Below are 10,260 nucleotides of genomic sequence, written 5' to 3'. Positions count from 1 at the left end.
ATCTGGACAAAGCATCACTCCTTCGCCTTTCCGCCAATTACCAACCACGGCAAATCGTTCCTCTCGTCCAGMGCCAGGCCAGTCCTCAAACATCAGGTGGGAGGGCTCTCACCCAATTCCGGCTGCCACCAATGGCGGGTCTGGGACAGTAGGGGACCGGCCCAATGAGGCCACAGTGGGCTCATCATCAGAAGTCCCGGATTTATCCTTCACGCAACCAGAAGAGGGAGCCAACATTATGACACTTCTAGTAGCCTCAGCCTATGGAATTCCCAGACCCAAACTGCCATACTTTGAGAGCGGAAAGGAGAGTGAATTTGTCCTTTTGGAAATGGCATTGGAGAGCCTACTGGGTATTCACAGTCATCTGTCAGAACGCTACAAATACCAAGTACTAATGGATCATTTGCGGTTTCCCAGTGCATACAGGCTGGCCCAATCCTTTATGCACTCCGCAACACCATACACTGCCACTCTCCAGGCCCTGAAGGCGAGATATGGTGAGCCACGCCAGCTAGTCCAGAATGAACTAAACAACATCCTGAACACGTCTCCAATTAAAATGGGAGACCATGCTGCCTTCCAAGAGTTCTCCCTGGCTGTCCAATCCCTGACCTCAATGCTCCAATCTGTTGAAGGAGAAGATGGGAACCAGCTGAAATGTTGCTCCCACGTGGACAGGCTTCTTAGCAAGCTTCCAGTGTACCTCAGAGACAGTTTCATTGAACATTGTTTGAACAAGGGCATCCTGAAAGAGGGCTCGAGAAGCACCTATGCTCTCAGAGACCTGGCCGCATGGTTGGAGGTGAAGGCAAAGGCGAAGAGRATCGCTCACCAGGCCACAATCTCAGCCATAGCCACCGGGGGAAGGAAGGAGTTTGAACGCCAGGAGGGACAGTAAAGGCCAAATCCCACTACCATGTACTTAAATAGTGAAGCCGGGGAGGAACCGAGGAGTGTTGCAAAATGAAGGGAGAAGCATTGATACATTCGCCGTTCTAGATGATGGGTCAGAYAGAACYATCATTCTCACGGCGGCCACCCGTCAGCTAAACCTGGAGGGGACCCCCGAGACCCTTAATCTCAGAACGTTGCGACATGATGTTATCCAAATGAAAGGCTCTGCTGTGACCTTTAGCATTTCACCTTCAGGAAACAGGGACGTGGCCTATAACATCACTAATGCCTTCACGGCAGATGGCTTGAATCTCACAGAGCACTCCTGCCCAGTAAGTGTTCTACAGAAACAATATCCTCATCTACAAGGATTGCCTCTTCCTCACCTGGCCAGAGCCACTTATCCTGATTGGGTCAGACCACCCACATCTCGTCACCCTGACTGAGCCTATACGAGCTGGACCAGAAGGAGGGCCCATTGCTGTCCATAAATCCTTGGGTTGGGTTGGGCTGTGCAAGGTCCAGCCCATCTACTTCTCTCCACCCAAACTGTACAGTCACAGCAAGTCCTCTTCACCAGAAGCAATCCAGCTCCATCCCCCTGTGCAGCCACTGACCTCCTTCGGAATGTAGAGATGCTCTGGAAGATGGACACCTTCTCCAACCGGAAGCTACAGGAGGTCACCCGCTCGAAACATGACTCCTATGCATTAGACCTCCTGGAGAAGCGCACCACCACCACTGAACTGGATGGCGTTCAGAGGTACGCGACCCCACTGCTACGGGTGSCCAACCATCCTCRTCTGGCAACCACAACACGGGCTGTACTCCCACTACTGCGTGGAACGGAGCGACGCCTGGTGAAGAATCCTGAGCTTGCTGAAGTTCATAACCGGGWGATTCATAACCTTGAAGGCAGGCTATGTCACAAAAGTGACCGCTCATGAAGAGGGAAACCCACTCAGCGAATCCTGGTATCTCCCTCACCATGTTATCCAGCAACACGGTGGGAAGACCCGACTTGTCTTCAACTGTTCATTCCAAGCTGCTGGTCAAAGCCTGAATGACTGTCTACTCCCCGGACCAACCTTAGGTCCTTCCTTGCTCGGTGTCCTTCTCCGGTTCCGGCAGCACTCTACAGCCCTCAGTGGAGACATCAAAGCCATGTTTCATCAGATTTGTCTACTGCCTTCCGACACCACACTGATCCGGTTCATATGGCGAGATATGGAACGAGACGCAGAGCCCACCATCTATGAATGGCAAGTACTCCCATTTGGCACCACCTGCAGTCCTTGCTGTGCCATATACGCTCTGCAGATACACGCACGGGAGCACCCAGACAGTGAAGTATGGGATTCAGTGGAAAATGCCTTCTATGTGGATAACTGCTTACAGAGCATCCCATCCACGGCTGAAGCGAAAGCACTCCTTGATAAAGTACGGAATCTCCTGTCCAAAGGGGGATTTGAGGTCCGACAGTGGGCGAGTAACAGAGCGGAGGTTATCCAGCACCTCCCGCCACAAGCCAGGTCCAGTAGCAGTGAACTATGGCTATCGCAGTCTGGCGCTAACCCACGAGAGCCCACTCTAGGACTGAGATGGAGCTGCATACCGGATACCCTTGGGTACAAGCAACGCTCAGCCCTGAGTACCGAAACCCCCACTCTYCGCAKCATCTATCGGWRCCTGGCCAGTCAWTACYARCCKCTTMGGTATATCCTGCCATACACAACCCGGGCCAAAGTCTTAGTCCAGGACCTGTGGCAGACCAAGAGGGACTGGGATGAACCGATCCACCCGGCTGACCTAGTGGAACAATGGATCTGTTGGGAAACAGAGTTATCGGAGCTCTCTGAAGTCCAAATGCCAAGATGTTATGTAAGAAAGAAATGATCTCACTCCAATAAATTTTTATAGAAAGTTAGCAAAAATAGATAAGATCTTGCTACCATGGAAAGGAAAATACCTGTCTATTTGTGGAAAAATCACCCTGATTAACTCTTTAGTCATATCACAGTTTACCTATTTGCTTATGGTTTTGCCTACACCTAGTGACCTGCTTTTTAAATTATATGAACAAAAAATATTCCATTTTATTTGGAACGGCAAGCCAGATAAAATTAAAAGGGCCTATTTATATAACGAATATGAATTCGGAGGGCAGAAATTATTAAATATTAAAGCATTAGACCTCTCACTAAAGGCATCAGTCATACAAAAGTTATACTTAAATCCAAACTGGTTCTCTAGTAAATTGGTACGAATGTCTCATCCTATATTCAAGAAGGGCCTTTTCCCCTTTATTCAGATTACACCTGCTCACTTTCGGTTGTTTGAAAAGGAAATAATCTCCAAAATATCCTTATTTTTTAAACAAGCCTTAAAGTTGGTTTCAATTTCAGTTTAATCCACCTGAAAGGACGGAACAAATAGTACAACAAATATTGTGGTTAAATTCAAATATAGTAATTGATAAAAAAACTGTATTTATTGAAGAAATGTTTAAAAAAGGTATAATTTTTGTGAATGATGTCATAAATAGGACTGGTGGAGTTATGTCACACATGCAGCTAACACAGACATATGGAAATGTCTGCTCTACCCAAAATTACAACCAATTAATTGCAGCATTACCACAAAAATGGAAGAGGCAAGTAGAAGGGGAAAAAGTAAGGAACTTGTATGTCGGCCCTGTATTAAAGAACATAAATGGTTAAAGAAAAGTGTGATAAATAAAAATATATACAAATTTCATTTAAGACAAAAACTGACAGCGTTGCCATATAAATTGCAAAATAGTTGGAAGAGATTTTCGATGTACCCATTCCATGGCACATGGTTTATGAATTGATACGCAAAACAACGCCGGATTCAAAACTTCGAATTTTTCAATTTAAATTACTGTACAAAATTCTTGCAACTAATAGAATGTATATATATGGGGTATACAATCTTCCCAGCTCTGCAGATTCTGTTGTGAGGAGGCAGAGTCATTAGATCATTTATTTTGGTATTGTCCATATGTAGCTCGTTTTTGGTCACAGGTCCAGGAATGGCTGAAGAATTGCAACATTTGCCTAAAACTAACGCTCAGATAGCAATACTGGGGGATTTGAAAAGCCATAGTCAATCAATCAATAATATATAATTTATTTTAGCAAAATGTTATTTTTTAATTTACAATCTTAGAAGCTATGAGAATAGGAAGGTTCAAGTCTTTTGTGAAGCATCACAGCACAGTTGAAAAATATATGGCAAAATAAAATCCGAAATGGATGTGTGGAAGATAGATGGGAGGGGTTGAGTGGAACTGAAGGTGGGACTAATAACAAGATAAACAATGTAGGGCATACGGGATCTGTGAAATGTGTGTATAGGTGCGGAGCTTTTTGTGAAATAGCACAGTTACAAGTGGAAATAAAATTGGATTGGACAACAGAAAATAGAGGAAGGACTAGAACAAATAAGAGAGAACTATTGTAAAGTGGACTGTTGTCTGTAAGATGGGTATAAGATGTATAAATTGAAGGTAAAAGCAGAAGTGTTTATTAGTTTACTCCAATTGGGGGTCGGTGGTAGGGTGCGGGGAATAATAATAAAGGTATATTCTTTAAAAAAGTATGTATGTATGTGTATGTATATATGTGTATATGTATGCATGCGTGTATGGATATATATATTTACCCCAAAAAATATGGGGGATTGGAAATGATGCAGACAATTACATTGGAAGCAACATTCTTTCGCCAAGATTAAGCTGATCCAACCCCCCCCCCCCCCCAAAAAAAAAGAATATGTACCACCCTGTGCTGACCAACTGGGATCATGCCTGGAACTGCATGTGTTCTGTGACGCTTCCGAGCGAGCTTATGGGGCGGTTTCCTATCTAAGAGTGGAGGATAAGGCAGGACACACCCATGTCTCCTTTGTCATGGCCAGGTCCAGGGTCYCACCCAAGAAGCAGTTGTCAATGCCTAGGCTGGAACTCAGTGCTGCCCTTTCCGGTGCCCAGTTGGCCTCTACCTTGCCAGCCGAGCTCACCTTGCCAATCCAAAGGGTCATCTACTGGAGTGATTCGACCACTGTATTGACCTGGCTCACATCGGAGTCCTGCAGGTATAGGGTGTTCGTCGGAACTCACATTGCGGAAATCCAAGACCTAACAGAAGACCAGGACTGGAGGTATGTTGATAGCATAAACAATCCTGCTGATGACGTTACTCGCGGTAAAACCCTTAGGGAACTGGCTCAACCCCATCGCTGGAGCTTGGGACCACCATTCTTGTCCCAACCAGAGAACGAGTGGCCGACAGCCCCCAGGCATGCGGCCTCTCCGCAACCAACTGAAGCTCATGAGTTAAGGAAGGCCGCCCAATGCTACAGCATCTCTACAGAACCAACAACAGCTCTCCCTGACCTAGCACAATCCCAAACACTGCCAGATCTGATCGCCGCCACAAACCAGACCTCAGATGAGGTGGCTTCTATACCCACCTCCCTCGCGGCAGAGACACCTCCTCCAGCATGCACAAGCAGTTAGCTTACCTGAGGAGCTAAAAGCTCTGAAAGCCGGTAGGGAAGTTGCTAAGGAGAGCCGTCTTCTCTCTCGCGCCCCAGAATATGATCAAATACTTTGAGTGATCAGAGTCGGTGGGAGCGCCAAGCAGAAGTTTTGGACCCCGATGCTATCCACCCAATTATCCTTGACTCCAGACACCCTCTTACCAGGCTCCTCATCAAGAGTTATGAGAGGCTTCTCCACCCAGGGCCAGAGAGGGTCTATGGGGAGATGAGGCGGAAGTACTGGATACTTGGAGGACGAGGAGKCATTCGTAAGCACCAATACGCCTGCGTAGAATGTCAGAGATGGCGGGCCGGAGCCACTGTGCCCAAAGTGGCAGATTTACCCCCTGCTCGCTTGCGCCTTGTAAAACCACCCTTCTGGTCAACAGGAGTAGATTGCTTTGGCCCCTTGACGATCAAGCTAGGTCGTCGAGTGGAAAAGCGCTGGGGCATTCTATTCAAGTGTTTGACGACTAGGTGTGTCCACCTGGACCTACTGGAGAGTTTGGATACTGAAGCCTTCCTCATGGCCCTACGGCGGTTTATCTCCCGACGGGGGAAACCCTACGAGATCCTGGCTGACAGAGGCACAAACTTCAAGGCAGGAGAAGCCAAGTTGGAGGAAGCCTTCCAAGCCATGGAACCCAGCCTCCAGGATCAGCTGATGGGCCAACAAATCTTATTCAAATGTAACCCTCCAGGAACTCCTCATTTTGGAGGAACATGGGAGCGAGAGATCAAATCTGTAATGACGGCCTTACGAGTCGTCCAGGGGGACCAAACTGTCACTGAAACTGTCTTGCGGACCGTCCTGATAGAGGTGGAAGGGATATTGAACTCCAAACCCTTGGGATATCTCTCTGCAGACATCGCTGACCCCAATCCGGTTACACCGAATATGCTCTTGATGGGACGCCGAGATGCGTCACTTCCTCAAGCCATGTATGCTGATACCAACCTCGTTGGCAGACGCCGGTGGCGACAGCCAGATCTTGGCTGACCATTTCTGGGCCCGATTCATTCGGGATTACCTACCAAGCCTACAGCACAGAGGGAAATGGCGGAGAGAAATGGCCAGCCTGGAAACTGGCCAAGTAGTAATGATGGTGGACCCTCAGCTGCCTCGAGCATCCTGGCCAGTGGGACGTATCACTAAGACCATGCCTGGGACCGATGGTCGCYTTAGATCAGTGGAGATCCAGGTAAAGAACCGGACATATATCCGGCCAGTTGRTCGACTAATTCCTCTCCATGAGATGACGGAGGACAGGGAGCAATGAGCCTTTTTGAGGAGTGTGGAATTTAACACATTTCCAGCGTGGCTGTAGAAAAGGCCCATGGAGTTGGTGGAATAATCCTTTAATTCATGGCCACTTACTCAGCTGGGCCAGGGGCYCTTTAATTAGGTCAGGTGGCAATGACCGACAGATCTCATCCACATAAAAGGAGGAAAACGCCATCACCTGATCTCGCTGCTTTCTCTTCCTTAACWCCGTCTGCTCCAGAAGTTCTGTACGTCCATGAATCCACGTAAGTCCACCGACTCTGTTACCTTTCATGTTACCTTTCATCTGAACTATCTGTTGCGATCGGYAGAGTGGGCCATCAGTTATTGTTTATAGTTATTACCGCGGAGCGCGGCTTGGAGCACACGCTTCAAACATATGGTGTAATGTGAATTGTCAATGATCGCGGCCCTACGGATCCTCATAGGCCAATTATGCAATCGATATGGTTAATATGTAATTAAATTAATTACATGTACACATGAAGACAATTGAAAGGGTGAAATGAGAAACGTCATTATTTGCTAACTGATTGACTTTGGTATCAAACTAAAGGGGATTATAGATTGAATGACCATTCACTGTTTGTATTCTTTCATGATAAATAGTTACGAGCCTAAATGACTCACGGGTGATTACTATTGACTTCTTAATGAACTGGATTGTTGAATTCCCTAATTATGTTAATAATGAATGATTGTTATGATTTGATCATGGATTTGATTGGATACATGTTATTTTGTTTCCTTTGTTATGCAGCACATACTACTCAGTAAATATACCACTTTATGGTTAAAGAAATTCCTGCCTCAGTCTCATCCATTCCTCTGTCACCTGACACGTGACCACCTGTTCACCTTCACTGTCAGTCATCCTACCTGTCCAGCTACCCACACAGATTCCACTAATCTTTCACCTTCTGTATTCCCACGACTGCGTGGCCAAACACGACTCCAACACCATCATTAAGTTTGCTGACGACACAACGATGAGACGGCCTATAGGGAGGAGGTCAGAGAACTGGCAGTGTGGTGCCAGCACAAAAACTTCTTCCTCAATGTGAGCAAGACAAAGGAGCTGATAGTGGACTACAGGAAAAGAAGGGTCGAAAAGGCCCCCATTAACATCGACGGGGCTGTAGTGGAGCGGGTCGAGAGTTTCAAGTTCCTTGGTGTCCATATCACCAACAAACTATCATGGTCCAAACATACCAAGACAGTCGTGAAGAGGGCACGACAAAACATTTTCCCCCTCAGGAGACTGAAAAGATTTGGCAAGGGCCCCCAGATCCTAAAAAGGTTCTACAGCTGCACCATCGAGAGCATCCTGACCTGTTGCATCACCGCCTGGTATGGCAACTGCTCGGTAAGGCTCTACAGAGGGTAGTGCGAATGGCCCAGTACATTGCTGCGACCAAGCTTCCTGCCATCCAGGACCTATATAATAGGCGGAGTCAGAGGAAAGCCCATAAAAATTGTCAGAGACTCCAGTCACCGAAGTTATAAACTGTTTTCTCTGCTACTGCACAGCAAGCGGTTCCGGAGCGCCAAGTCTAGGACCAAAAGGCTCCTCAACAGCTTCTACCCCCAAGCCATTAGACTGCTGAACACTTCATAGAAATTGCCACCGGACAATTTACATTGACACCACCCCTCTTGTACACTGCTGCTACTCGCTGTTTGTTACCTATGCATAGTCACTTCGCCCCCACCTACATGTACAGATTACCTTAACTGGCCTGTACCCCTGCACACTGACTCGGTACCGGTGCCCCCTGTATATAGCCTTGTTATTGTTATTCTTATGGTGTTACTTTTTATTATTACTTTTTATTTTAGCCTACTTGGTAAATATTTTCTTCTTAAACTGTACTGTTGGTTAATGGCTTGTAAGTAAGCATTTCACGGTAAAGTCTAAACTTGTTTTTGGAGCATGTGGCAAATACAGTTTGATTTGATATAAGGATCAGTCAATTAAAATAAATGATCTATGGATTTCGTCACGGTAATTCTGTGCATTCAAATTGACATCGTTAAAATGCAATTGTGTCCGTAGTTTATGCCTGCCCATACCATAACCCCAGCATGGGGTTACTCTGTTCACAACGTTTCGATCAAAACCGCTCTCGCACACGACGCCATACACATGATCTGCGGTTGTGAGGCCAGTTGGACATACTGACAAATTCTCTAAAATGATGGAGGTGGCTTAAGGTAATTGAATGTTAATTTCTCTATCTGGCAACAGCTCTAGTGGACAGACATTCCTGCAGTCAGCATGCCAATTGTATGCTCCTTCAAAACTTGAGACATCTGTGACATTGTGTGACAAAACTGCAGATTTTACAATGGCCTTATTGTCCCCAGCACAAGGTGCACCTGTGTAATGATCATGCTGTTTAATCAGCTTCTTGATATTCCACACCTGTCAGGTAGACGGATTATCTTGGCAAAGGAGAAATGGTCACTTGGCAAAGGAGAAATGGTCACTAACAGGGAATTAAAGATATTTGTGAGAAATAAGATATTTGTGCATATGGAACATTAGATATTGTATTTCAGCTCATGAAACATGGGACCAAAAGGTTTAACTGGTTTAACTGTAAATGAAATGTGTAACTTGAGAGAAAATCTAAAATGTCGAAATATTTATCAAATGAATGTGTAACTTGAGAGGAAATCCAACATCTGTGCAGTGCACATCATCATGATGACAAATATTGTAGCCCATGACAGGAGTCCTGTCATATCTACATGATATGTGGCAACTCAGAATTAATTTATCTAGTCTACATATTCACCATGTCCATAATAATTATTTAGCCACATTAGTTTATGAACACATCAATTAGTAATTTGTCTATTTTGTTGATATTCTGATAAACTTCACTATTCAAAACAATAGGAAAATCAGTCACACTGAAGTCACCACCTCCGCGAGCAACAAGGGCCCGGAAAGAGCTGCGTAGCGAGCTTGCTCGTGCGATAAAGGACAAAGAGAGCCCAAATCTGTCCACGTTGAATAGATCCTTAATTATTAAGCAGGTGAGTAGTTTGTGTATGGGGGGGCGGCGGCGGCAATGAGTGTCGGATTTAGTCAAGATAAACATAAATTGCTATATTATAAGATTCTTAACGCTTAGGTTGTTATGAGTGTACTGATATAAGTGTAATGCACGTGACATCCGGACAACTGAGAAAAAAACACTTTATATCGGAGTTGTCCCCTGTAGGCGTTCGAGACTGTTTATGCATATTCATGAGGCTAGCAAGCGTCTCCATTGAATACAGTCGGTTAACGTCACCCCGCCCCCATCCCCTCATCGAATATTAAAAACTATATTTAAATAAGGAGTTGTTTCCACCAATCCAAAGAGAGGAATAGGCGGGAGCTTGACAGCCCGCCATTCCGCTCTGTGGACAACGAATCCCATTGTTAGGGTGGAGACATAAGCATCTCGTCATTATATCTACATCTCTGTTAAATATTCCACAAATATACGTCACGTACA

Source organism: Salvelinus sp. IW2-2015, linkage group LG9 (assembly GCF_002910315.2).
Source record: "Salvelinus sp. IW2-2015 linkage group LG9, ASM291031v2, whole genome shotgun sequence".
NCBI classification, from domain to species: Eukaryota; Metazoa; Chordata; class Actinopteri; order Salmoniformes; family Salmonidae; genus Salvelinus; species Salvelinus sp. IW2-2015.
Note: the sequence above shows the minus strand (reverse complement) of the source record.